At 46.4% G+C, this 27363-nt stretch overlaps 1 protein-coding gene across 4 annotated transcripts in view; it reads right to left on the reverse strand.

Moving 5' to 3' along the window:
• The window catches only part of CHD7 (chromodomain helicase DNA binding protein 7), a 190802-nt gene that overhangs the window by 141067 nt on the left and 22372 nt on the right, over nt 1-27363 (reverse strand). The gene's annotated exons all lie outside the window — the stretch shown is intronic.

A 27363-nucleotide genomic window follows, 5' to 3' on the forward strand; every position in this document is an offset into this window, starting at 1 on the left:
TTGACTATAAATATGCCCAGCAATGCCCACAGAGGTGAGTGCCTCAAACAGGACTCTGCATTTTACATCTGTCATTTTACACCCCCAATGCCACACCAGGTGCCCCCAAAGTGTTTAAGGAATTAGCTCTTATGTGTAACATCCCAGTATATTCCTAACACCCCCTCCTCCCCACAAACTTTATAGGGAGAAGTCACCACGCAGCACTGCTTCCCAAGGTTCTGTTCACACAAGGGAGGCTAGAGGCTTGGGCTGGGGCAGGAAATGAGAGCACCTTCCGTCTCTCCACGGATGCTGTGCCATTTAAAAGGAGAACCACAAGCTACTGACAACTGTCTAGCTTTACAACTCCCCGTTTGTGTAAGGACCTGCTGCAGCCTTCAGACTGACCCTCCCAGAGCAACGTGACCTGGTGTGTTTCCCATCAACAGAGCCCAGAGGACCCACAGTTTCTTCCCCCTGCTTTAGGTGCTACCTGTGTGCTGTGCGCCCAAGAAAGGAGTGCATTAACCGCTGCTGTAGTGCTTATCGTAGGTGAAACACCTTTTCTCCAAAAGTCCAAAGTCCACACACTGCCTTCTCACCCATTTTAAGTTCCATCGATATATGCTAACAATCCACTATCAAGTACCATTAAAACCTATAATGTTACCTGGCACCCCAAAGCAAAATGTTTGAAAGAAATTATGATTATTTATTTCACCTGGCCTCTTTGGTCCGCAGCTTCTGTATAAGCAGTTCAGATGTAAATCTAGTATTTAAAAAGTAACCACGGGGACTTCCCTGGTGGTCCAGTGGCTAAGACTCTGTGCTCCCAGTGCAGGGGGCCTGGGTTTGATCCCTGGTCAGGGAATTAGAGCCCACATGCCTCAACTAAGAGTTTGCATGCCTCAAGGAAGACCCAGCACAGCCAAATAAATATTTTTTCTTTAAGTAACCCTGTGAACATGCTAAAAATAACTGGTACTGGATAAATCACTTTTCATAAAATTATTTTGCTGCATTATAATATTCTTGTGTGCTCATACAAATACTTTGGATTCTTGAGCCTGTTTTCAGTGAGTTTCTTCCAACCCCTCCAAGACTATCAGCAATTGTGCTGCTGCTGGAGAGGTGTTTTGGTGGAGATGAGCAGGAAGATCAAATACCACTCAGCTGCCCCTCCTAATGGTCCCTGTATTTCCAGTATAGGAGCCAGAAGCCCCATGTACCTGTGTAAATTTAAACTAAAATTACATAAAATTTAAAATCCAGCTCCTCTGTCACCCCAGTCACATTCAACTGCTCAGCAACCACGTGGGGAGCTACATGGAACTGGGCACAGCAAACACGGAGCTCGGGGGACTTGTCATCATGCCAGAAAAGTGACAGGAACTGAGACTGAGACCTAAAGGGCAAATGGGAGGGTGACAAGTGGAGGATCTGGCAAGAGGGAGGCAGAGAGGCCCAGAGGGTCCATGCCCGAGGCTCAGGGAAGAGAACACACACGGAGGTGTCTGCAAGTACCTCGATGTGGCTCAAGTGGAGGCCAGATTGTGAAGGGTCTTGTAATCATTCTGAGTTTGTGGAGAAGTCAGTCTAATGTTTTAAGCAATACTGTTTAGAAAGATGCACATTTTTTTAATTGAAATATAATGTATAATACTGTTAGTTTCTGTTATGCAGCAGTGATTCAGTTATATAAATGTGCGTGTGTGTGTGTGTGTGTGTGTGTGCGCGCGCGCGCGCATGCACTACTCAGTCATGTCCTACTCTTTGAGACCCCATGGACTATAGTCCACCAGGCTCCTCTGTCCATGGGATTCTCCAGGCAAGAATACTCACATGGGTAGCCATTTCCTTCTCCAGGGGATCTTCCTAATCCAGGGACTGAACCCAAGTCTCCTGCACTGCAGGCAGATTCTTTACCATCTGAGCCACCAGGGACGCTCCATACAGGAGGTACAGTTGTTGCTTATTTTACATACAGCAGTGTATGTCTATTAACTCCCAAATCCTAATCTGTCCCTCCTCCACTTCCTTTCCCCTTTGGTAACTATAAGTCTGTTTCCTTCCTGTGCCTGTGAGTCTGTTTCTACTTTATATATACATTTGTGTGTATTATTTTTTAGATTCCACATGTAAGTGATAGAATATTTGTCTTTCTCTGACATACTTCACTTAGTATGATAAACTCTAGGTCCATCCATGTTACTGCAAATGGCATTATTCCAGTTCTTTTTTACAGTTGAACAATATTCCGCTCTGTGTGTGTGTGCGCGTGCACACATCACATCTTCTTTACCCATTCAAAAAAATGTACATTTTAGAGAAAGAAAAAAAAAAACCTTACTAAAATACGGATCACATATTGGGAAGGTGGGACTAGGGCCAAGAGGACCAGTTCGAAGGCTCTTACAGGAACTGAGGTAAGAGTTGCTGCTACAGAAAAGAGGGAGATGGAGCTACCTGAGATAGGACTACCCATCAGCCAGCTGACCTGGCTTCTGCCTGGATGCTGGAGGATGAACAAGAGTCTGGGAGGACAGCTCTGACCTGGGTACCTGAGCAGACGGTAATACCGTGCACTGACATGTAGGGGACAGAAGAGAAAGAGAGTTTTGTATAGGGTGGGGGCAGGTGGAGAAAGTCCACCAGGAGCTGCGCAGTTAGCAACTCAATAAATATGAGTGCAAAGAGCACCCTAGGGAGAAAGCAGAGCCAAGGATATGACAACTCAAGTCACTGACAGACAGAAGAAAGGCAAAGTCTAGGAGCAGATGAGATTCCCCGGAAAGAATGACCAGAAACATTCTAAAGGAACCAGAGAAAAGACCCATGGCAAAATCCTGCAGAACACCAACACCAATAGAGCGGAGAGAAGAGCCAGCTAGTGAGATGGAAGCAGACACCCTGAAAAAGCTGCAAGGAGGAAGTGACGACAAAGTTCAAATGCTACAGAGAAAGAAGTGGCCACCAGACTCTATCAGTAGGAGGTTAGTCACTGTTAAGAGTGTTTCTACGAAATAGTGGAGGCAGAAGCTCAAGCACTCGGTCACAGCGATGACGGGAGGAGGGAACCAGTGCAGAGGCTCCCAGCTGTGGACTGAGAAGCTGGAGACCAAGTCAGGCAGTTGTGGAAGTGGACGGATCAAGGACGAGAATCTGTCTCCCTGGTGTGAGAAAAATGGTGCTGTGTTCCATCACAGGTCAGGTAACCCTTAGTCTCTCTGTGCCTCAGTATGGAAGAGGGATAATAAGGGTATTTATGTGATGGTGGGGGGTGCGGGGGGGGGTGTCTTAGAATTAAGTACATGAATATTTGCAAAGCACGTAGAACAGTGCCTGCTGCTCAGTAAAACACAAATGCTAACAGGAGGCGGCATGGAGAGTAAAGGGGCTGAGGAGAAGCACACGGAAGGGGAGATGCTAGGGCGAGGTCCAGAGCACCGGAGACAAGACCTGCCTCCTCTGCCAGGACAGTGAGGGGAGGGTGTGAGGCTGAGAAGTAAACGAGACAACGTGGTCTCATCCCCGTGGCCTCAACTGGCTTGAGTTCGGAGGGAGGCAGTGGTTGTGAAAAAAGAAACTGAAGAAGACACAATAAATGGGAAGCCAATCTGTGCTCATGGATCGGATGTATAGCTGAGATCCTTTGCTGTTCACCTGAAACTATCACAACATTGTTGACTGGCTAAACCCCAATATAAATAAAAAGTTAAAAAATAAAACAGATAACCAAAAGGACCTACTGTACAGCTCAGGGAACTCTGCTCAAGGTCATACGGCAGCCTGGATAGGAGGAGAGTTTTGGAGAATGGATACATGTATATGTATGGTTGAGTCCCTTCACTGTTCACCTGAAACATCACAACATAGTTAATCAGCTCTTCAGTTCAGTCCTCAGTCGCGTCTGACTCTTCGCGACCTCACGGACTGCAGCACGCCAGGCTTCCCTGTCCATCACCAACTCCCAGAGCTTGCTCAAACTCATGTCCATCGAGTCAGTGATGGCATCCAACCATCTCATCCTCTGTCACCCCTTCTCCTGTCTTCAGTATTTCCCAGCATCAGGGTCTTTTCCAATGAGTCTGTTCTTCACATCAGGTGGCCAAATTGTTGGAGCATCAGCTTCAGCATCAATCCTTCCAATGAATATTCAGAACTGATTTCTTTTAGGATTGACTGGTTTGATCTCCCTGCAGTCCAAGGGACTCTCAAGTGTCTTCTCCAACACCACAGTTCAAAAGCATCAATTCTTCAATTCAGCTATAATTGAATAGCTGATTCTATTATCAGCTACACCCCAATACAAAATAGAAAGCTCAAAAGAAAAAAAATACTGTTAAACTGTTCAGTTTGCCCAAAGCAATCTACAAATTACACAGTCCTTCTCAAAATTCCAATGGCAGTTTTCAAAGAAACAAACAACCCTAAAATCCGTATGGAACCATAGGAAACCCCAAGAATTGACAGAACCAAGGGGCAGGGTCAGAGGGCACTGTGAACCTGAGGTCTGAAGCCAGCTGTGAAATGACATCCTGTTCTCGAGCTTCCTTTTCTCATCTGTAAAGCACAGATGAGACCACCAACTCTAATTCATCAAGACTGGAGTGTATACGTAAAGCGCCTGGCACTGCATCTGGCACACAATACATTATGCACATGAGAAATTTCAGATACACAGACTATGTTGACCAGGCTGAGTGACCTTGACCCAGTTACTCAGCCTCTCTGTTCCGGTTTCTCACCTGTGGGGGCGGGGTGGAAAGGGGGCCCTCCATTCGAAGACACTAACCTACGTAGCTTTGCAATGAGACTCATGTCTGTACTTAGAGTTAGCTATGCTTAAAGTACAGCCGTCCTCTTCTGAAACTCACACTTTTAATGGGAGAAAAACAATCAAAATTTCAAGAAGCACAGATAATTGATAAAAAGCGATTACAAAGATAAATCAAACACACATATACTATGTAAATAATTCAGTGAAGCTTCAGTTCTCAATGTGAAATTGCCTGGACTCACTAGTAATCCTAAAGCAACTGCTCCCCAAAGATAAACCAGCACCAGTTTACACGGGACTGTAAATTTCTCAGAACATGCTCACTCGTCATGCCATGCAGGGGCATCACAGGCAATCCCTCAGCCTCAGCCCCCCTGGAGAAAGGCAGCGGGGGCTGCAGGGCACCAGCCGGCACCACCTCCACGAGAACAACCTCAGACAACCCCTGGATCTTTCCTAAATGTGAGGAGCCCCCGCAGCCACTGGAAGTGAATTTTCTAGAAGAAGGAAACCTTGCACTTCCTCTTCTCCACAGGACCAGAGGCGCACTCTCCAGGCTGAGCACCACCACCAGACAAAACTGCCCACACAACTGCAGCCTTCCCACTGAATTACCAACCCAAGGGCCCAGAACACAGCTTCGAGGCACCAGAGAGCTCTGATCTAAGAACCGGGCGCTGGAATATTGTATTTCCCATTCATCTGCTGAACAAACCAATACGAAGTGAACTAAACTTCTTTAAAAACCTCCTTTTCCAGTAACAAGGCACATTACCGTCAAATGTCTTCTTCAGGGATGCCATGAGGGTGACTTAGCCAATAACACATTTCATTGTACAGAAACTGTACTAAAATGCTTATTCTCCACTCGGATTCATCTCAGAGGTCTAACCTGGGATGCTTCTTTCCTCTGATGCCCTGACCACGCAGGTGGGAAGCCTCCCTCGTCAAGAAGCCATAGGAGATGAGATGTCAACTTCAAACCATCCTTGACCTCAGCTTCCACTCTTGTAACACAGAAGAGATCACAGAACATTTCTTTAGAGCATCTCCTTCCCTAATGACCCACGATGACCAGATGTTTCCCCAAGTCTAGAGTCCAGAGCAGGTCACCTCTGCTTGATGGGTCCCTGCATGGATCAACCCCTCCCAAGGAGCTGGGAGACCCCGGGCATGGCCCCCAGAGCCCCGCACAAGACTTGTCTCCAAGCTCATACTCAGTTTTCTGTGTCTAATCATCCTGGGTGGACCCCATTTCAGCACAAACTAAGTCATGTACAGATGTAAGAGTTGGACCATAAAGAAAGCTAAGCACGGAACAATTGATGCTTTCGAACTGTGGTGTTGGAGAAGACTCTTTAAGAGTCCCTTGGACTGCGAGGAAATCAAACCAGTCAATCCTAAAGGAAATCAACCCTGAATGTTCATTGGAAAGACTGCTGCTAAAGCTGAGGCACCAATACTTTAGCCACCTGATGCGAAGAGCTGCCTCACTGGAAAAGACCCTGATGGTGGGAAAGATTGAGGGCAGGAGAAGGTGGTGCCAAAAGAAGATGAGATGGCTAGATGGCATCAATGACTCAATGCAAATGAGTTTGAGCAACTCCTAGAGACAGTACAGGACAGGGAAGCCTGATGCACTGCAGTTTATGGGGTCGCAGAGTCAGACACGACTTAGCAACTGAACAACAACGGGTTCACACAAACATTTACCATCTTTAACTTCTACTGACTATTCTCAAACTTAAAGGTCGTTTGTAAAATTACCACCTCTCATCAAAGATGAACGATGCCCAATAGTGACATCTCTCTACACGTTAGAAAAGCCAAGAGAAACAGTCACAGAGAAATGAAGGAAGAAACGTTGGGGCCAAGGTGGGGAGGCAGAAAAGCAGCATCAAGAAATCTGGGGAAAACCAGCTTCCTCCGGCCCCCGACACTCTCTCTGCCCCAGGTAACTTAAAGCAGCTCTCTGGACCTCAGCTTCCTCCTCCAGGAGAGCATGACCATAACCATGCCCTCACTGCCGTCAAAGGGCTGCTTAAACATGATCTTGTTTACCTGCCGCAAGTGGCTCTTCGCAGACTGCCTGGCATGCGCTGGACGGACACTGACACCGGCTGTCCCCCAAACACAGGCACCCACCTTAACCTGCAACTTCCAGGAGGCAGACACAGGGCTGGCGGGAAGGGACAGGAGGGCTGCAGACGAGCCCCGCAACAGGCCACTTTCCCAGAAAGGCGAGGGGATGGAAATCTTGCTTTCACGTCTCCAGAACCTGGGAAACCCCAAATGGGAGCACTGAAAGACTGGAGCCCTAGTCCGATTGCTTGACCCTACACAGCAGCGGTGAGGAGGCACCTGCTTTGTTCAAGGTCACCCAGCTAGTCAAGGTCAGAATGAAGACTCGGCCTAGTGCTCAGACCCCTAGACTGGGTCTGGTGCTGTTGTAATGTATACCCCATAGGGCAGAAGAGCGAGCCCCCCATTCTCAGACTAGACAAGCAGTATTTGTAACACCATCGGGCCAATGTTAACAGGCAGGGGAAGCAATCCGGTTTTAAAACAGGACATCCAGACACAACCTGTGGCGTGAGCGCTACTTATAACTTGCAGCAACTCCAAATAAGGCGGCTTCTCAACGTCCTGGCCATCCTGTTATCACTGACCGCAGCGTTCTCTCTCCAAGGTCACTAAGCTGAAGGAAGGAACGTTCATTTGCATAATGTCTGGTGTATTGAGTCAACTGTGTTAGGAGGATTTTTTTCTTTTAACCAGCAGCGTATACTTGCTTCTCCAGAATGCTTCTGGGAAGCCCTTTATACACACACAGACACCTGCTCTCTGCACCACCGCTCCTGAACCCCTGCACCCCTCCAGAGGGTGCCCGGAACCACCAAAGCTTCCCTGGTGGCCCAGATAATAAAGAAAACATCTAATTCAGGGCAGATACAGAAAGAGGTCGTACAACCAAGTTGCAAGCTTTTTTTCAAAGAGCACCATTTTGACTTGGAGTGGAAAGGAAACTGTCAAACTATAGCTATTCAGGCATTTGGCAGGCGTTCTTCTCAAAAGTGAACAAAATAAGTCTGTCACTTCAAGGAAAACAATTGACAGTTTTGTTGCCAATGATAAAATCTGAGCTTCCAAAGCAAAAGCCATAATTTTGGAAAATCTCTATCTACCATGATGAACTTGACAGCCTCCCAGAACTTAAAAGACTTTCCTGATTAAATGGGTACTGATATTAACAAATGTGATTTTTAAAAAATACTGTCTAATAAAATGTGTTGACATATGAAAGATTTGTGTAATTCACTGAACCAATATTTTCCAAATTACCAACACATGATGTTACAAAACCACGCACAGATAAAAGGCCCATTCAAAGCGCAAAACACACCAACGAATTTTAATGAAACCAGAAACAAAAATTTCACTCATATGATTTCCGAGTCCACACTGCAACTAACCTTTAAGAAACTACTCCTTTTGGTTTTAGTGTAGTATCAAATTATCTGAAAAGGCTATTCAAATATTCCTCCCTTTTCAATTACAAATCTGCATACCAGATTTTCTTCATGTTCTTCAACCAAAACAGCATATTACAACAGATGGAATGTACAGCAGCTATCAGACTCTGTCTTGTCTTGAACCAGACATTAAAAGAGATTTACAAAAATATAAAGTAATTGGGGTAGGGGCAACATACCAGGCAGAGGACTAAGAGGTGTAAACCATTAGGTATAAGATAAGCTACAAGGATATACTGTACACTGAGCCATAAAGAAAAAAGGAAATAATGTCATTTGCAGAAACACGGATGAACCTAGAAATGACCATTCTAAGCACAGTGAGCCAGACAGAGAAAGATAAATATCATACGATATCTGTTATATGTGGAATCAAAAAAAACCACCACCAGAAAACAGGAACAAACTTATGGCTACCAAAGGGGAAAGTGGGTGGGGGAAGGATAAATTAGGAAGTTGCAATTAACATATCACACTACTGTATATAAAATAGATAATCAACAAGGGCTTACTGTATAGCACAGGAAACTATATTCAACATTTTCTAATAACCTATAAAGAAAGAAAACCTGAAGAAATATATATGTGTGTTGGTGTTGTCTAGTCACCAAGTCACACCCGACTCTCTTGTGATCCCATGAACTGTAGCCCACCAGGCTTTTCTGTCCACGGGATTTCCCAGGCAAGAATACCAGAGTGGGTTGCCATTTCCTTCTCTCTATATGTATAAACAATTTCTGTGCTATACACCTGAAGCTAACATACTAGTAAGATATGTAAAGCAAAACTATATACTTCAATTAAAAATAAAGGATTTTTTATAGAGGATATAACATACAACATAGGGAATATAGCCAACATTTTATAATAACTATAAATGGAGAATAATCTAAAAATTGTGAATCACTCTATTGTACACCTGTGACTTATACTGTACAGCAACTATACTTCAATTTAAAATATATTTAAGTAAATATAAAGTAAAGCCCTTCATTCTCACTAAACTTCTGTTTGGGAAAATAATTATTTTTCATAAAAATTATGTTGTTTATATTAACATGCCATGGATTTAATGTTATTTTAAATTAAATAAAATGTTTAAGCAGTTTTCATTTCAAATACAGTAACTACCAATAGATATAACCTACGTAAACAGCAGCTCTTTGGGGTTCTCAATAAGAGTGTAAAGTGGCCGCAAAACCACAAAACTTGAGAACCACAGCTCTAACTTGATGATGGAGACCCTCATCACTAGTCACTGCTCAAAATGCCACATACCAATAACCATATACACACCTGAAACTTTTATACCATGACACATTTTAAACATGGCAAAACAAAAAACACCTTTCAAATACAATACCTGGCCATGGAAAGCAAGACTTCTCCGTGGAGAACTAGAAACTCAGTAGTTTCCGATGCTATAATTGCCAAAAGGACCAGACGTCCTCAACAAGAGAGAATCAGACTGTCTGACCCAAGCCGCTTGCTTGGCTGGGCTGCCTGGCTGTCAAGGGAGGTTGGGTGAGAGATGCACAGAAGAGAAGTGGGAGAAGAGACAGTCCCCACAGCCAGCAAAGCAAATGCCAGGGCGGTGTCCAGGGTGTAAAAGGAGAGTTTACTATTAACATCCTCAGGCCTCCATCCACCTGCTCTTCTCTTTTTACAGGAATGTGACACTTCCTGCTCCCACCTTCTTGTCTGAAAATCGGGAGGACCCGAAGCTCTGATTCATGTGTCTTAGCATCCGTAGGCCTATGAGATGAGTGATGTAAATATTATCCCCATTTCACAAACAGCAGAACTGAGTTTAAAAGGACTTCTGTAACTGGGTGGGAGCACCCACACCCCAACCTCAAGTCTCTTGGGGTCTTGTCTGAAAGCCTTCCACACACTGCTTAATGGTTCTCAAGTGTGGTTCTACTCCAGAAGCCCCAACACCACTGGGAACTTATAGAAACTTGACCTCCCAGACCAACCAAACCTATTCAGTTCTAAGTTCTCAGCAGAGCCCAGGAGTCCGGGTTTCACCAAGCCCTCCAGGTGGTTCCAACGTCTGGACTAAAGGCCAAGAAACCACGATGCCACAGGCAGACACCCACTGGCCAGGACAGTGATCTCAGGTGTTAGAACTGCTACCGTCAAGTATCAATGCCACAGGCTGGGGGCCGGCACTCCAGGCAGACGGCTCACAGCTCTGAGGGCCAGAAGCCCAAGACTGGGGAACTGGCAAGGCAGGCTGCATCCTCAGGCTTCTTCCCTGGGCCTGTAAGCGGGTGTCATCACGTTGTGTGCTCACGTGACCTCTTTGTGCAAAAGAAGGGAGAGGGAGAAATAGTTCTTCTTATGAACCACTGATTCTACTGGATTAAGGCCCCAGCCTTGTGACTTCATTTAACTCTAACTACCGTCATGAAGGCCCATCTCCAGTCACACTGGGATTGGGGGTGGCCCTCAGCACACTGATGTGGAGGGACACAATGCAGTCTGGGGCTGACTTCAGAAGGAAGAATGCTCAGGCCCCAAGTGAGGCTGGTACTGCTGATCCAGGCCCTTGGCCTCAGAGCCTGCAACATGCCAGGACGAGGAGAAAGGGGTCACTTGCAGCTGCAGCACCTGCCGAGGGAACCCCAGCCCTGCGGGGACCCAGAGTGGCTGAGCAGGACACGGCTCCCCCGGGAGGCGACGAGGGAAGGAAAGGCACCCCTACACTGGTTCCTGATGCTGACGGTGGGCATCCACTCAGGTGCCAGGCCCTGTGGGAAGGCCAAGATGCCCTCGCTTGTTTCATCCTTGTCACCCCGTTACAGGAAGGAAATGGGTGGCTTAGAGATCAAGCAGCCTGCCAAGGCCACTGTAGAGGCACCAGCAGTGTCAACAATCGTGAGGCTGCTCTCAGAGCCACGGCCTTAACCTCTGTCTCCCCTAGAAGGGAGAAAAGGGTTCCAGCTCACTGATGATCTTCAATCAGAGAGGGCCTCTAGGCACCAGAGGCCACACAGCACAGGGTGCCAGGGACAGGCGCTAAGGCAACACAAAAGACCGAGCCACACAAGGAAAATACCTGACTTCACTGACAATGGAAGAAGTGCACCAAACTGGCAAAGGACAAGAAGTCCCACGATGGCAAAGGCAGAAACAATGGACAACCCCACACCACGGAAAGGACTGAGCTTGGAGGCCAGGCACCCTGCAGAAAACTGGCAGCCTGGGACCCCCCTCCAAGAATATGCCCTAAAGGGACATGGAGGTGGACGAGAAGGGCGCATCCTCACAGCCGCATGATTTCAACAGGGAACACGGGAAATGACCTAGATGTCTGTTAAAGGAGGATGGGCAGGTGAAGCGGCATGGCACAGGATGCCGCTGTCTGAGCTCTTTGAAAAGATGAAATAGAGCTGTATGTGTTGATATGAAAAGATCAGCCACCGTACTGTGAGAAAAGGGAGTTACAATGTGTCTGCACTGTGATAACCTTCCTCCCGCTAAAAACCAGAGGAATAATTTGTGGACCGGAGTTTACTGGGGTGGGGGCTTTCACCTTCTACCTTATACATGTTTTATGGTGTGAATATTTTGGAATGAGCACACTTACAATTAGGCAGATGGTAGAAAAATAGTTTATTAAAATTCTTTTTCCTATGTCAAATTGATCTAGCTTCCCTCCAAGTTCTTCAAACTAGTGATGATGTTGGCTAAACCTCACAAAGCCCTGTAGTCCTCACAGGTCAGCAGGGGCACCTGTGCTCTGCACTCAGCGCCCCCTGCTTCCCTTCACTGCACTTACACGCTGTGCAGGGTGACGAAGGTCTGTGGGCAGGGAGTCCCCTGAGCGCAGACCTGAGTATACAGTGGGTGTTAGTCGCTCAGTCCTGTCCGACTCTATGCAACCCTATGGACTGAAGTTTGCCAGGCTCCTCTGTCCATGGAATTCTTCAGGCAAGAATACTAGAGTGGGTTGCCATTCCTTTCTCCAGGGGATCTTCCCGACCCAGGGATCAAACCTGGGTCTCTCGCATCACAGGCAGGTTCTTTACCATCTGAGCCACCAGGGAAGCCCAGTGCCCCTCTGTTATCCCAGGGCTCCCTGAGTGCCTAGCACAAAAAGTTGATCAAGTGAACAAGGCAATCTACAGCTAGCATATCAAATCAATACTAGTGATATAAGAACATGTCAATCCAAGGCAGAAACACATTTCACTTTCAAGGGAATTTTGGAGAAAAAGGTTTATGAATCTCTGAAATGGCCACACACACTCCAAACATTCTAAAGGTACAAAACCGATCCATCTGTCTAAATTTCTTAACAACAAATGATAGATGTCCAAATTTTCTACATTCCTGCTCTGGAAACTTAGAAAATATTTTCAGTCTACTCATCTGAAATCATAAATCAGGCTTAATTGAATCAAAAAAGAAGTCCATCAACTCCAAAGCTTCCTACCGTGACTAATTCTTTCCCAAATACAAAGTGTTACGCATTTCTCGAGGGATGGTCCAGAATGTGAGGCATTGTCCGTGAACCTATAATCAGACTTCCAACTCATACAGTTAGTCAATTCTCACTTTGCAAGTCCTCCCACCCACCCAGCCCTGCACAGCTAAGGTCTAATTGCAGAAGCAGTCACATGACAGTGAGACCAGAGACAAGTGCCAGGGAGGACACTGCAGCCACTTACTGAACCATCACTAAGGCCTCATCCACATCAAGACCCCAGCCGCTCTCTCTCCAGATGAACCAAACATACAGTGAAATAACAAATGCAAAATTCTTTTGAGTTTTTAGAGGAGAGGTTCTCCACAAAGGCATCAGTCACCAAGTCCAGGAACTAACCAAAGTGTTTATATTATAACCAACAGCAAGTAACTAAATGAAAACACTACAAGGACACACTTGCCTTCATTTTCAAGCAGGCAAATCACTATAATTCTAATTTGACCATAAACTAAGGCTGTGTATGGAATTCTAATAACCTTCTTTTCAAGGCAGAGTGATCAAATGATCAAATCAAACATCAGCAGTAAATGGGACAAGAGATATCATGTTCCCTGACACAATGCCCTGAAGACCGACACACCATTGCTCAAAGGTTACTCTGACCAAAAAAAAGCCTTAACCTAAGTCTAAACAGGGTGGGTGTGTGTTCCCAAAGTGTGTTAGTTGCTCAGTCGTGTCCAACTCTTTGCAACCCCATAGACTGTAGCCTGCCAGGCTCCTCAGTCCACGAAATTCTCCAGGCAAGAATACTGGAGTGGGTAGACATTCCCTTCTCCAGGGAATCTTCCCGACCCAGGGACTGAACCTGGGCCTCCTGCATTGCAGGTGGATTCTTTACCATCTGAGCCACCAGGGAAGTTCCAATGTCAGGAGTATAATTTGTTAATCAGGTTGCTATTAATAAGTTGACTTATCACAAAGAGAAGAAATTCCTGATTTCTGAAAGTCACCACATCGTAACTTCCATGAAGTTTCACCTGCTGCACATGCCAAAAACATGACCCACAGAGCGGCACACTGATGACCTCGTTCCCTCCAGTGATGAACTCCCGTGAACTTTTATGCAGAGCCATGTCCAGAGTGCCTGCCCCAGGCGTAGCACTGTCCCTAGCGCTGGAAGACAGCAACTTCCTTCGTGGAGCTCAGCTGCAGTCCAGCAAGGAGTCAGAGTCAACTAGTAAAATACAAGTAAAATAAGTGAAAAGAAAAACAAGAGAATAACTACAGCACCAGAAGGGAGACAGGCAATTTGGAGGAAAGGGCACGATCTTAAAGTGGGGATGGGGAAGCCCCCAGAAGAGGACTCTGAAGGTCTGAAGTAGAATGAGGGGTGGGGGGTCAGTGGGCAGAGGGTGCAGGGACTGAAAGCTAGGTCCTCTGCAGTTTCAAAACAGTCCAGAGGAGGCAGGCGGATGCGGAGTCCAGGCAGGGAGCTGCTGCAGGAATTCCTGCAGGAAGAACAGCCACGTGGGCTGGTGGCAGAAGAAGAGCCAGGCGGTGTCGGACTCTGCACATAGTTCTGACGGCAGAGCCGAAAGGCTCTGAGGACACATCTGATGCAGTGAGAGAAGGGGGAGCAGGGGAGGAGTCAAAGAGCATCCCCAGGCTTCCATCTCAGACAGCTACTGCCTCCGAGAGCAGCCCAGCTCTGGCCGCACACAGGACGCACAGTCTCGGGAAGCAGGCTGTGAGGGTGGTGTTCCCTCCCTTTATCACCGCAGGGAAGAAGCCTGAACTGGGAAAGGTTTTGTCTGTATAAGGTAGTGCTGGAAACAAAACAGGAGCCTGGATTTCCTTCCCAAGTGTAGGGTTTTTTCCACTATGTCATGTGGCTTTTTTTGGTCTTCCGTTTGTTTCTTTAAGGTAGAGTGTTACCATATATGGAAGATGGAGAAGCCTTGTTCCGAGGCATCTCCGAAGCTGGCCTGGACCCACAAGCCGCCTCACCTGAGCTCACCTGCAGCTGGCTCTCAGGCAGCTCCCTGTACTGGGCACAGGTGGGCCCTCTGTATGCTCGCCTCGCGCAGGGGAGGACCGGCGATTCTGAAAGGGAGCCACATAACTAGGAGGACAACGACGGCCCATCCAGCCCTGGGAACCGGAACACGCTCCAGGGCTGAGACTCGGGCATCGGCTCCCAGCTCTGCGCTCCCTGAGGAGGCCGGTCTTTCTCACCATCACCTATGAAATCCTCACATCCTTCCCCAGACACGTTTCTCACCCCAGGAGACATGCACTCAGCTAATCCGTAAACTCGAAAAGCAAATGTTTCAGACAGGATGTTTCTCTTTCTCATTTGCTGCTGCCAGAAGGGTGTCCTTCCTTCTCCCTCCCTTCTGTGTCACCTGCACCCTCCACGCTCCACCACCGCCCTGCTGGGCTGGTCAGTCCCTCAGTCCATCTGCTCACCCGGACAGAGAGGCCAGTTCTGCCTAGCGCTAAGCCACTCTAGTCACTGGTATGTCCATCTCCATGTGGGTAATTAGAGCACAATGGTGGCTAGGAAGGCAGATTAGGGTACTGAGGCCAAGAGGAGGGGGCCTAAGCAGGGCGACAGACAGCCAGGGTAGGTCTCAGGAGCAAAGACTGTGGCTGGAGGCAAAGGAGGGGCAGAACCAGCAGGGAAGCCAAGGCAGGTGGGCGGGGCTCCGGTAGAGGGCGTGGCCTGCACAGCAGCTGGAGCAGAAAGCAGGCAGAGGGTTCAAGGCCAAGGCAGAAAAACCAGGGTCCTGGAGGGGCTGAAGGATGAGAAAGTCTTAAGAATCACGCCCGAAGCCCTGGCCTGTGTGAAGACAATGAGAAGCCAATAGAGGGTATTCAGCAAAGAAGTGACAAGATGGGGCTTTGCAGGGAAAGGTCACTTTGAGCGCAGTGCGAGGCTTACTCCTGATTCCTTCTCTGGGAACCTCTGCTGTGGTTGCCCCCGAGAGAGCAACTGCTGCAGAAAAGGTCTCATCAGCTGTGCCCAGCTCCCTCAAAGCCTCTGGGCTCCAAACGGTCTTGACACCCTTGTAAACAAAACAGCATTCTGATCCCATTGTTCTCATTTCAGACAGAATTGCGGCAGCTCCTGAAATCAAACGAAACCTACTGCTCCTAATGGTGTCACAACTGCCAGTCACCCACTCTGTTCCAGTACAAGGAAAAAAAAAAGGTGTTTGTACACTCTTCCTGAAGTGCAGGATGGTCTTTGAATTAAAATGAGAAAAACTTTCTTAAAATGTCCACACGAGCTTCTACAGTAATTTAGAAAGAATTATTTCCTTTCAGTGATGCATACTGAAATACTTTAAAATAAAATACTGTGCTGTCTGGGATCTGTTTCTAAATAATACAGAGCACAGGGCAAGCTGGTGAGTGTGAATGAAATAAGACCAGCCTCGAGTTAATAATGAAGCTGGCGGAGGGTCTGTGATGGCTCACATGAGCCTTCTGTCTACTTTCATGTGTTAGAAAGGCTCTACTGCTTAGGCGTCCCAAAGTGTTCAGACTTCATACAAATCCGTCTTCATTTGTTCTGTTACTTTTCCCTATAAAAGATGATGACACCAAACATTACCCTCAGAGGTTAAGCTACAGTGATACACCAACACATGCTTCAAAAAGGAAAACTGACTTTAGAGCAAGTTGCTCAATGGTGTTTTTGTATCTTCAACACCGAAAAGAAACTATTTCAGTCAAACAGTTCTACTCAGCACTGCCAGGTGTGCAAAGCTAGAGGTGATTGTATTAACACGTATTACAGCGTCTCCAAACCACCTCCTTACATTCAGAATACATCTTCTGCTTCATTTGTTAACTCCCAACTCTACATAGGAAACATGTTCAGTAAACGTGACGCTATGACTTTCAGAGTCATTACTTTCAAGGTTGCAAAGGACACTGGAGGTTCAAGTCAGTCAGCCATTTGAGGTTTTTGTCTCTAGATAAATGTGCATGTGTAACCTGCCAGGATTTAGATGGTAATCTAGTGGCTCAGAAGGTAAAGACTCCAGCTGCAATGCAAGAGGCCAGGGTTCAATCCCTGGGTGGGGAAGATCCCCTGGAGAAGGAAATGGCTACCTACTCCTTATTCTTGCCTGGAGAATCCCATGGACCGAGGAGCCTGGCAGGCTACTGGGAGGGGTTGTAAACAGTCAGACATAACTGAGTGACTTTCACTTTTCATTGCTGCCTATACCACACACAGTAGAAAATGGGAAGACCCTTCCTAGTATCACTCTGAAGAAGCATCACTTTAGAAATTAAAACATTAGTATCTCCATGTTGTGTTAGAGCTTCTATCATAGACAATCACAGAATGCAACAAAATTCTGTGCGCAACACTTTTCGAAAAGCAAACTTCCCCATTTTGCACTTCCCCACGATGCGTGTGCAGTGTTACTCCTCACTCAATGTTTAAAGTCAAAGTCATCAAATAACGAGAGATTTCATTACCACCCTGCACTGACAGAGACCAATATTAATTATTGTTTGAATTAACCTCTGAGCCGTGGTTTTCATCAGCACTCAGAAAAGACAGGGACGATTTCTAATTACACGCCACCCTCATTATAAGTCACCAGGCCGCAAAGCTGTATCTGATGAGGCTGCCACACTTTTGCCTTGAGACTGCTTTGGACTCCATTATAACCTTCTCCCTGAAATGGAATTTGAAATGGGATTTGGCGAGCCTCAGAGATGCTCTCCCCAGGGGTGACCATGTTCGTCCCTTAGGACTGGGATGTGGGACTGCATGGGAGTCTATGAGTAAAAGTCCTATGCTGTGCTAAGTCGCTTCAGTCACGTCTGACTCTTTGAGACCCCACGGACTGTAGCCCGCCAGGCTGCTCTGTCCATGGGATCCTCCAGGCAAGAATACTGGAGTGGGTTGCCATGCCCTCCTCCAACTCACGTTTACACTTTGCCATAAAGATGGGCAGCAGTGTCTTCTCATAGCACCACGTGGACAAGACTTTGTGGGTCCAATAAGTGGAACAGAACTGAAGGGACCATTGCTGTATCACACTGATTGTTTCTCCAAATGTTAACTGGCTCTGGTTGATTTTGTGTGAAAATAACCTGACGTGACAAGGGAAAAAAATCCAACAAGAGAGAAGATATGTGGTGTGTGCACTCACATCTGGTGCATGCACATACATACATCAGAAGAGTATGACCTAATTTATTTTTTGGCTACACCGAGTGGCATATAGGATCTTAGTTCCCAGATCAGGGATCGAACCTGTGGCCCCTGCAATGGAAGTGTGGAGTCTTAACTGCCAGACCACCAAGGAAGTCCCAAGAGGAATAAAAATTGAAAAATGAGTTTCAGTTCTCTCTCCCACCGCCAACCCTGATCTCATCCCCCAAAGACAATTCAGTTTCTTGTGTACCCTTTCCTGCCTATGTGAGCACACAGATGTGAGTGCACACACCACATATCTTTCTAGCCTTTTCTCAGGTGGGAATCTGGGAGGCAGACATCCAAGCTGCCGGTCAGCATGCCAGCTGCAGCCACTCCACAAGGCAGATTCAGTGCTGCCTCTGGCAACCATGCCGCTCTCTGAGGGACACATTTCATTCCATTCTCAGAAAACTGCATCGTCTTTAAATCCTAAAGGTGTCAGGCTCGTCATCCATGACATAGATATGCACACCTAGAACACCTGGAGATTAACGACTCAGGTACGGCCTTGTACGATTGCTAAGACGAGGTCAAGAGCAGTAGAGGGCAGATAAAAACAGACCTGCGAGCTCAACCCAAGAAGACATCGAGTTTCCTAATCTTGATTAGAACTGGATTTTAAATTTGATGAAGTCAACGCTCCGTTAGCATGGCAGTTTACCAGCAGTAGCACAGGTGGCCCATTAGAGACACACAGAATGTTATCTCCCACAAGGCAGGCGGAGAGAGCTGAACGGCATGCACACCACTCGGCCGTCCACATGGTGGTCACAGAATCTGTCCCCCATCAGGCATGCATTCGGGGTTTTGTTACTGAAAAGAACACTGCTGCTGGGACTGCCATCGTCAGGGAGATAGTGACAAGGTTTTTAAAACTGAAAAGCCTACACGAGAATCACAATGAATTAAGAACATGTATTTTGGGACTTTCCTGGTGGTCCAGTGGCTAAGACTCTGAGCTCCCAGTGCAGGGGGCCCAGGTTCGATCCCTGGTCAGGGAGCTAGATCCCACATGCTACAACTAAGACCCAGAGCAGCCAAATAAATAAATAAAATTAAAAAAAAAAAAAAACATGTATTTTGATATCTCAAATGTATTCAAATTTTGAAACACTGTAAGAGAACCCTTCAGGGACTTCCCTGGAGAAACAGCAGGTAAGACTCTGCACTTCCAACACAAGGGGTTCGGGTTCGATCCCTGGGCGGGGAACTAAGATCCCACATGCTGCACGGCCAAAAACAACAACATGAGAACCTTTCATCTACACAAAATATAAAGAAGAAACTGGTATCTGGAGAATTCTTTCCCCAAAACTAAGAGTGAATTTTTTAAAGCCTTTAAGAACAACAAGCATGAACAATATTACTAAGGGAATTAAGACTGCACATTTAAAAGAATTTCTCAAACTACTCCTACCAACCTGGATGTGTGAATCTCCAGTCTTAAATACTCCAATGCTAATAACAAATTTAAAATATTTGAGTTGATGCAAAGTATTACTAAAAGACACTTTTAAACTCCTCTATAAGAAAATTCTTATCTTTAGATGTCAATCTCTATATTGCTGCTATTAGAACTAAAGTTTCCTTTCACCCTTAAACACAGTTTCAATTTCTATTTAGAAACCTAATAGTGTACAGGATGTGAGAGACATCATGCTTGGTCCTGGGAATAAAAAGTAAACAAGAAATTCCTGATGAACCCTAACAGGACACAAGACGATTTGGCACTCTAATAACTCAGTTACAAAATAACAGCGTTTACCTGAGTTGTTGTTTCTGTTTTGTTTTGTTTTTTTTTTTCAATTAAATCAAAACCTGTAAACCTACTCCTATAGGTTGTCTGCTATGGGATACAAAAATAAGATGAAGATGAAACTTACTGATTTCAACTTATTGATGATGAATGCTTTTTATACTATACTTATCTTCGCCACCTTCTTCTAACTTCACGCTGAATTCTATCAATTCTAGACACAGGACTGACCCCTCTAAAGGAATCCACCATTTCACAAAGTTAATCAAAATATCGCAAGCTATACAAAAACATCTTGGTTGCATCTTAGGGAATGTACAATTCAACTACCTATTTTAGAAATCAAACCTAACCCTTAATAGGCACAATCAGGAAAGTATTAATAAAAAAATACTAAAATAGACGTAGACCGTCTTCAAAGAACTTATAAAACAGGACTCTAGATCTATCAGGGCAATGTCATCTTAAAAACTGTGCAAAAGCAGCATGCTGCAGGCAGAGCCCAGCACCAAGGAGAGAGAGGTGGTCCTCCAGGGGAAGGATCAGGCAGCGAGGACCCCATGGGGGCCTTTCGAGCGACTAGAAGGCAAGATGATGCTACGTCTCACCTGTGTGTTTACTGACTGAGTCATCTACAAGTGGACGTGAGCACCAACAACTAGATAGAAGATGATATAAGGGAAGGACACTGGATTCTTTTGCTAAGAATCAGAAATGGCTTTACAGAAGTAGCACTTGAAACAGAACCTGAAGACAAACAGGATTTTGACAGGCGAAGGGGGAGGGGCGGTGGAATGGATGCAGGGCAAAAGAGCACAGAGGCACGGAGGCCAGAAGCTGCTGGGTGTTCATGGACCAGGCGAGCCTGGTCACAAGACCTGTTTAAGAACAGCAAATACCACACCCACAAAGCCAGGCTGGCATTAAGAACGAAAGACCTGAGTCTCCTGAGGGCAGTCTCCTGAGTCTCCTGGGTGGCCTCCTGAGACTTCACATCTCCTCTAAATTCACCCACACCACTCTCTTCCTACTTCCCAAATTCACAGCTTTGTTTTACTCCCTCCCCTCTCTCGGACCACTCTACTTCAATCCTGCGTGAAAACTATTGCCTCCAGGAACTCTCCAGATCTTAATGGTAAACAATGTTTAAAAGAACTTCCCTCTTCTTCACATATGAAAATTAACTTTCAGCATGTTCACTTTTTCTCACGACAAAATATCTTCACTGACAGATTTAAGATATCTTAAATCAGCAAAGCATAATGAAATTACTATACTTTTGTCCTCGTAATGTAAAGATACATGTGTGACTCTCTAATTCATCTTTTTGTGTGTTACAACTCTAATTCTTACTTTTTAAATGACTCTTCAAAAGTTAGAGCAAGACCCGCCATGAACAAGGCCTGTAACATGCGATTACGTAACACGTGGCCCAGGATAACCCACGCGGTCCTTCCATCACCCAGGCTGCTCAGACCCGGTTTCGGCGTATGGTTTACATTGTTCCTACTTAACCAGAAGTGGAATTCCAGTCAAGCATAAAAATACTCCCTGGCCTCATAAAATTCACTATTTTATCAAATGTTTAAAAATATTATGTACTGTAAATAAGTGCCATACTAAATTATTCCCGTCTACTTCATGAATGTCACACCAACTTAAGCAATTCAAAATGACTCAACTACCTAATCCACATTCAAATTTGAACCATTTTAAATAATTCTGCACAGAGGTAATTAGAAAACAAATAAAAGATTAATCAGAAAACTTGCTACATCACCCAACAACAATCAGATGGAATGAGTATAATCACCACATAAAAGTCTGTGGGTTTGTATTAAATACTCTGCTCTGTTTGGAACTGCAGAGCTGGAGTCTGCTGACAAAATGGGATTCATCCTTTCAGGATGCTCACAGTGAGGAGGCACCTGACTGTTTTGGAGTCAAGAATGTCTCCTTAGGACTTCTCTCCTGGTCCAGTGGCTAAGACTGCGCTCCCAATGCAGGGGGCCTGGGTTTGATCCCTGGTCAGGGAAAAAAAGGGGTGAGGGGGAGAGCTCACGCGCCACAAGGAAGATGGAAAGTCCGTGTGCCAAACAAAACTAAGACCCGGTATCGCCAAAACAATAAAAATAAATATTAAAAAAAAGTCTCATCTACCCACTGTGTGTGTGGCTCTGGGTAAGTCCTAAATTTCTTCATCTATAAAATGTCATATGGATCACAATGCCAGTGTTAAGGCGCCTGATAAGCAATAAAACACAGTACAAATGTGACTCACTCTATTACATTAACGCTGATCAATGCACACGAGTTGACGTAAAGAACCATGTGGTTTTCCTCCCTGTTTCCTACGCGTGTCATCTTCGTCCTTGTACTTTAGCTCGACACCTCAGTGAGGGGGTGGCGTGCATTTCTCTGAAGCCCATGGATCAAACCATTAGGAAGAATCCTGCCATTTTCACTCCATGAGGTTTATTTATGGATACCTCACCATAAATTAAGTCGGTAACACTCAGGAAGTAGTTAGGAATAATGGAGTATGGCTTACATTAACAGCACTTAATATTTTTTGCAAACTTGGTAAAACAGCAAGTTATCCTGAACATGTAAATTTTGTGTGTAAGCCCAAGTCTAAACTTTCAATGAGCCCAATTTCTCAATGAAGCCCAGCAATTCAGTAACCATCGATCTAGAGCTATGAAAGAAACAAATAAGCATGTTTACACCTATACACCTCTTCGTCCCCAGTGAATTTATGCTCTGGTTGAATGGGCAAGGCCTAAACAGGTAACCTCACTTCCTACTCTGTGGGGCAAACAGACGCCCCCTCCCATCTGCCCCCATCCACTGCTCCTGCCCGCCTGTCACCACAGGATGGCTGGGCAGGGCCCAGGTCGGGCTGGTCCCCCACTCCTGGCCTGCGTCCCTTCCCCACTCTCGGGAATCTTGCCCTTTGCTCTCCCATACTGTCCTATACAATCTCACAAATGGATCTTTCCCAACTGTTAAGTCTCTGCCATCTGATTCTAGAAAAAGGAGAGAGAAACGTCGCCTGGTTTGGAAGCAAAGGGAGAACACACTGGTGAGCCTGCCCCACGGTGACTGCTACAGCCAGTGTGTGACTGTGCGGACCCTTCACAACCCAGGCGGCTGCAGGAACAAGTGGGCCTGGACATCAAGCCGGTACTCCACCAGCCCAGGCATGCACCCTAGAGAAAAGGCCTCTCGTTAACATCACAGGCACCCCAGGTGCCCGGGTGGCCCCAAGGCTGTCAGTCCCCAAGTAAGTTGGCCAGGCCCAGAAGCTGGACCAGATGGACCAGAAGCCCGGGAGTCACCCAAGACACCTTCCTCTGACATCTCCCACCCAACTACCAAGGTAACCTGTGAAATCCACCTCAGCCCACCCACCTCTGTCCACATCCACACCCACCACTCGAGGCGGGATCACCACTTCCTCTCATGACTAGGCAGTGGTTTCCCCAGCCCCTCGAACCCTGCCAACCTGTGTGCAGCAGAGTGACTGTGGGCTCAGGCCAAGCAGGAGGACCCCAGCTCATGCTCAGCTTCCTCAGGTGAGCCAGTCATGCATCTCACTCAAGCACCCACTACCTGCCCCGCAGCACCATGCACTCCTCTTTTTTTTTTTAAACAATTGTTACAGTTGCAGTGTTACATGTGTGTGCCGCTATCTGCTTAATATCCATCCATTCCACTGGCTGTGGGCACCTGGTATACTTCTGCCCACCTCTGTATGCCCAGCATTTGGCACGGAGCCCTGACAACAAACAGTGTAACTACTCTTCTGTATCAGTCAATGAAACAACTAAAAGAAACAACTAATTCTATGGCCAATACTTTAGGGAGGGTGAGATAAAATACATGATCAAGCATATGAGCACTGTGGAAACTCAAACAAGGGAAAAACTTCACAATGAGTGGTGTAATAAGTTTTAAAAAGCGGAGGGGACCTACACTATTGGTGGGAATGTAAGCTGCTGCAGCCACTGTGGAAAACAGTATGGGGAGGTTCCTCAGAAAACTAGACACAGAATCACCACACGATCCAGCAATCCCACTCCGAAGCATATATACAGACAAAACCATAATTCAAAAGATATCTGCACCCCCATGTTCTTAAGAGTACTAGTCACAACAGCCAAGACAAGGAAGCAATCTAAATGTCCAACAGATGAATGAATAAAGATGTGATACATATACACAATGGAATACTACTCAGCCACAGGAAAAAGGAAGAATGCTATTTGCAGCAACATGGACACAACTAGAGATTATCATACTAAGTGAAATAAATCAGAAAGAGAAAGACAAATACCATAGGATATCATTTATATACGGAATCTAAAATATTACACAAATGAACCTATTTATGAAACAGAAATACAACTGGGGACACCGAGAACAGACTGACAGTTGCTAACGGGGAGGAGCAGGGGAGAGGACTGGATTGGGATTTGGGGATTAGGAAATGCAAACCGGTATATACAGAATGGAAAAAAAACAAGGTCCTGATGTAAGCACAGCAAACTATATTCAATATCCTGTAATAAACCACTATGGAAAAGAATATAAAAAAGAATGTATATATTTATGTATAACTGGGACTTCCCTGATGGCTCAGATGGTAAAGAATCTGCCTGCAATGTGGGAGACCTGGGTTCGACCCCTGAATTGGGAAGGGCCCCTGGAAGAGGGCATGGCAGGCCACTCCAGTATTCTTACCTGGAGAATCCCCAGGGACACAGGAGCCTAGCAGGCTACAGTCCATGGGGTCACAGAGTTGGACACGACTGAGCACAGCACATATGTATAACTGAGTCACTTCGCTGTACAGTAATCCTTAACACAACATTGTAATTCAACTATACTTCAATTTTAAAAAAAGCAGAGGGGAGAACCAGGAGGAAAGCGGGCCTAAGACTACACCAATCAGAGAGCAGCAGGAGATCAGTAGTGGTGATGAGCTCATGCGAGCGGAGGAGAGTCAGGTAAGGGGAGGGTGGGTGGCGAGAGTCTTCAAAGGTAAGTGGAAATTTCACACTGTCGACCCAGGAGCTGAGACAGACTGAGATCAAGATGAATCTGGCAGAATGAAGTCAGATGCAGGAAGAGGCAGGGGTCATGGGCTGTTTCAGAGAGGAGACAGAGCAGGAGCTGGAGAACTGACTCAATGCGGGGGAGGAGGAGGGTCTGGGAGACTGCAACCAAGGTGGCACCAGGTGGCAGGAACACAGGCAGGACGGCCCTTCCAGGAGGGGCCAGCAAGGCAGGCTTCAGCTCGCGGAAGACAGGAACACAGAGTGAGCTTGACGATGCAGCTAAACAAACACCACAAGGGCCAAGGCCCTGCTTCAGTCACTGGGGCGTCCTGAGTCTGTCTCTGACCTGGGGTGATGCCAACGGGGTAGAGACTGTCATTTCAATGGTCAGAGTTTTAACCAAATAGGATTTCAAAAACTTATCCTGAAACGGTATCCAAGATTCAAGTACTATAATGGGGAAACTGAAAGCACAAATTTTTGTTTTTATTTCCTTGTCTTCTTTTGTTTCTTACCCATAACCCCACCTTGATCAATGGGAGAGGAAGGGAAGCGTCCTGGAGTTTCAGCACCATCACCAGTCCACTGGCCAAAGACATTTCACAGCAGAATTAGGGGACAGCACATCCTCTGCGGAAACTGCAGTATACCCCCGTCTCACCTGAGCACCCCTGTCCATCACCGGCCAGGTGAGCAGGTAACTGGACTCACCATGAAGCTCCAGGTCCTAAGAGAACGAGCTGATCTCTGGCAACTGCAAAGCTGTGATGGGGAGGGGCTGGGGTGAGAGACTTTGTTTTTAAGTTTACACTGAAACCACAGTCTCCTCCTCCCCATGTGCTTGTCACTGGGAGATCTTAATATAAAAAGCTTTATTTAGTTAGTGGACTCAATAGATTCCAGTTGGTCTAAGAAGTTGGAAGGGACAGCTAAGTTGAAGAGGAAACCACAATTAGAGCTAAAAGAGGCAAGGTGTGATGTGAATACAGCAACCTATGGTGGACACCACAGGGGAGACCCAGTTTAAAGTGTAATATTTGGAAAAAGAAAATCCCGTATCTTTGAGATTATATACCCAACACATACAGAAAATTAGCATTAAAACGGGAAGAGTAACTAACATTTTACAAAGTGCTCACTATAGACTGAGCACTGGGCTTTTCACACACACACAATCCCCACAACAATCCCTGAGGCAGTACCTGCCCACATTTTGTAGATGAGGAAGAGGACATTAAAGCCATCGAGCAACTCTCTGAATCACAAAAGTGGTAAGTGGAGGAGCTGGGTTTTTCTTTTTCTTTTGGCCTGGTCTCCAAAACCCAACACTGTAAGGGAGAAAACATAGGCCTCCTCCCACCAACCCTGCACAGAGCCCGACCAGGGGCGGAAGGATTTGCTCAAGAGGCAGAAACAGCCTCTGCCTGCAGCAGGTAGCCATCCTCTGCAGAGAAATCAAACAACCCTCGGTGGTGATGCTGCCTGCCCCAAGAAAGAGTGGGGGAGACGCTTGTAAAAATCCCCAGGAAGGTTAAAAATATCTTCTAAATTCACATACAGCTGTTACCTAACCAGATACCTTTCAAACAATAAGAGGTGTTTTGTGTGTGTCTTTTTTTTCCCTCACCAAATCCACCTCTCCTAATAAAGTTCTTTTTAAAAATTGCAATTACTTGATAAAAAGCTATTCCCAGTGAGTCATATTAAGATATACTCCCATTATACAGTATAGACATCTATGCCAGGAAGAACCCTGGTACAATCAGACAGTCAGTGCTTTGTGGAGAAGCCACAGTGTCACCTTTGAGTAAGAAACACCCTCTCCATTACAACGAGTAAGCCCCATCCACTCCCAAATACAGGGCCAAGTTTATGTAGAAAAAGGGGAGGAGGAACAAGGACCTGCTTCGCCTGAAGGGACTCACACTTCTTTGGAGAAATGAAGATGCTGAGGATGGAACGTCAGACTTCCTGCAGGTGACACCCACGACTGAAGGCCTACTCTATGTCCGTGATCTTGTCTGTCACGACAACCCTTCACTGGCACTTCCTCACACTCAGGGCTGTCTCACAAGACGGAGACTAACCCTGTACCACTGCTGCTGCGCATAAAGACATGTGCACCACGACTCTACATCTGACTCTTGGTCTGCAGACCCAGCCAAGATGCAGTCACCTGCCTGTTCCACCACGCGGGACGCCCTGAACCACCTTGGGGTGATGACTGCATGCGGCCTTACTTTCCATCAGATTATTTTCTGGCCCAAAAAGACATCATCCACCAACCTCACTCAGCTCACAAGTCACATGAACACCCTGTTCCAAACTGAGGCCAGCCCCCTGCTTCTGGAAGGTCCTCGCCACCCTCCCCGCCCCCAGGCCTCAGGTTCTGCTTGGTGCGCCCCGGCACTGGCTCCCTCGGGAACCGAGCCTGCAGAGTTCAAGGCACTTTCCCAGGGCCACGTGAGAACCAGGTTCTGACTCCAGAACCCACGCCCCCACCTGTAAGGTGACACTGCCTCCAATGGTCACCATCAGCAGAGCTGGCGGTGGCTGCACCTCCCCTGTGTGTAGACCCCTTCCA

This window comes from Bos grunniens, chromosome 14, assembly GCF_055505025.1.
Source record: "Bos grunniens cultivar Pamir isolate PY7600 chromosome 14, Bosgru_T2T1.0, whole genome shotgun sequence".
In the NCBI taxonomy this organism is placed as follows: Eukaryota; Metazoa; Chordata; class Mammalia; order Artiodactyla; family Bovidae; genus Bos; species Bos grunniens.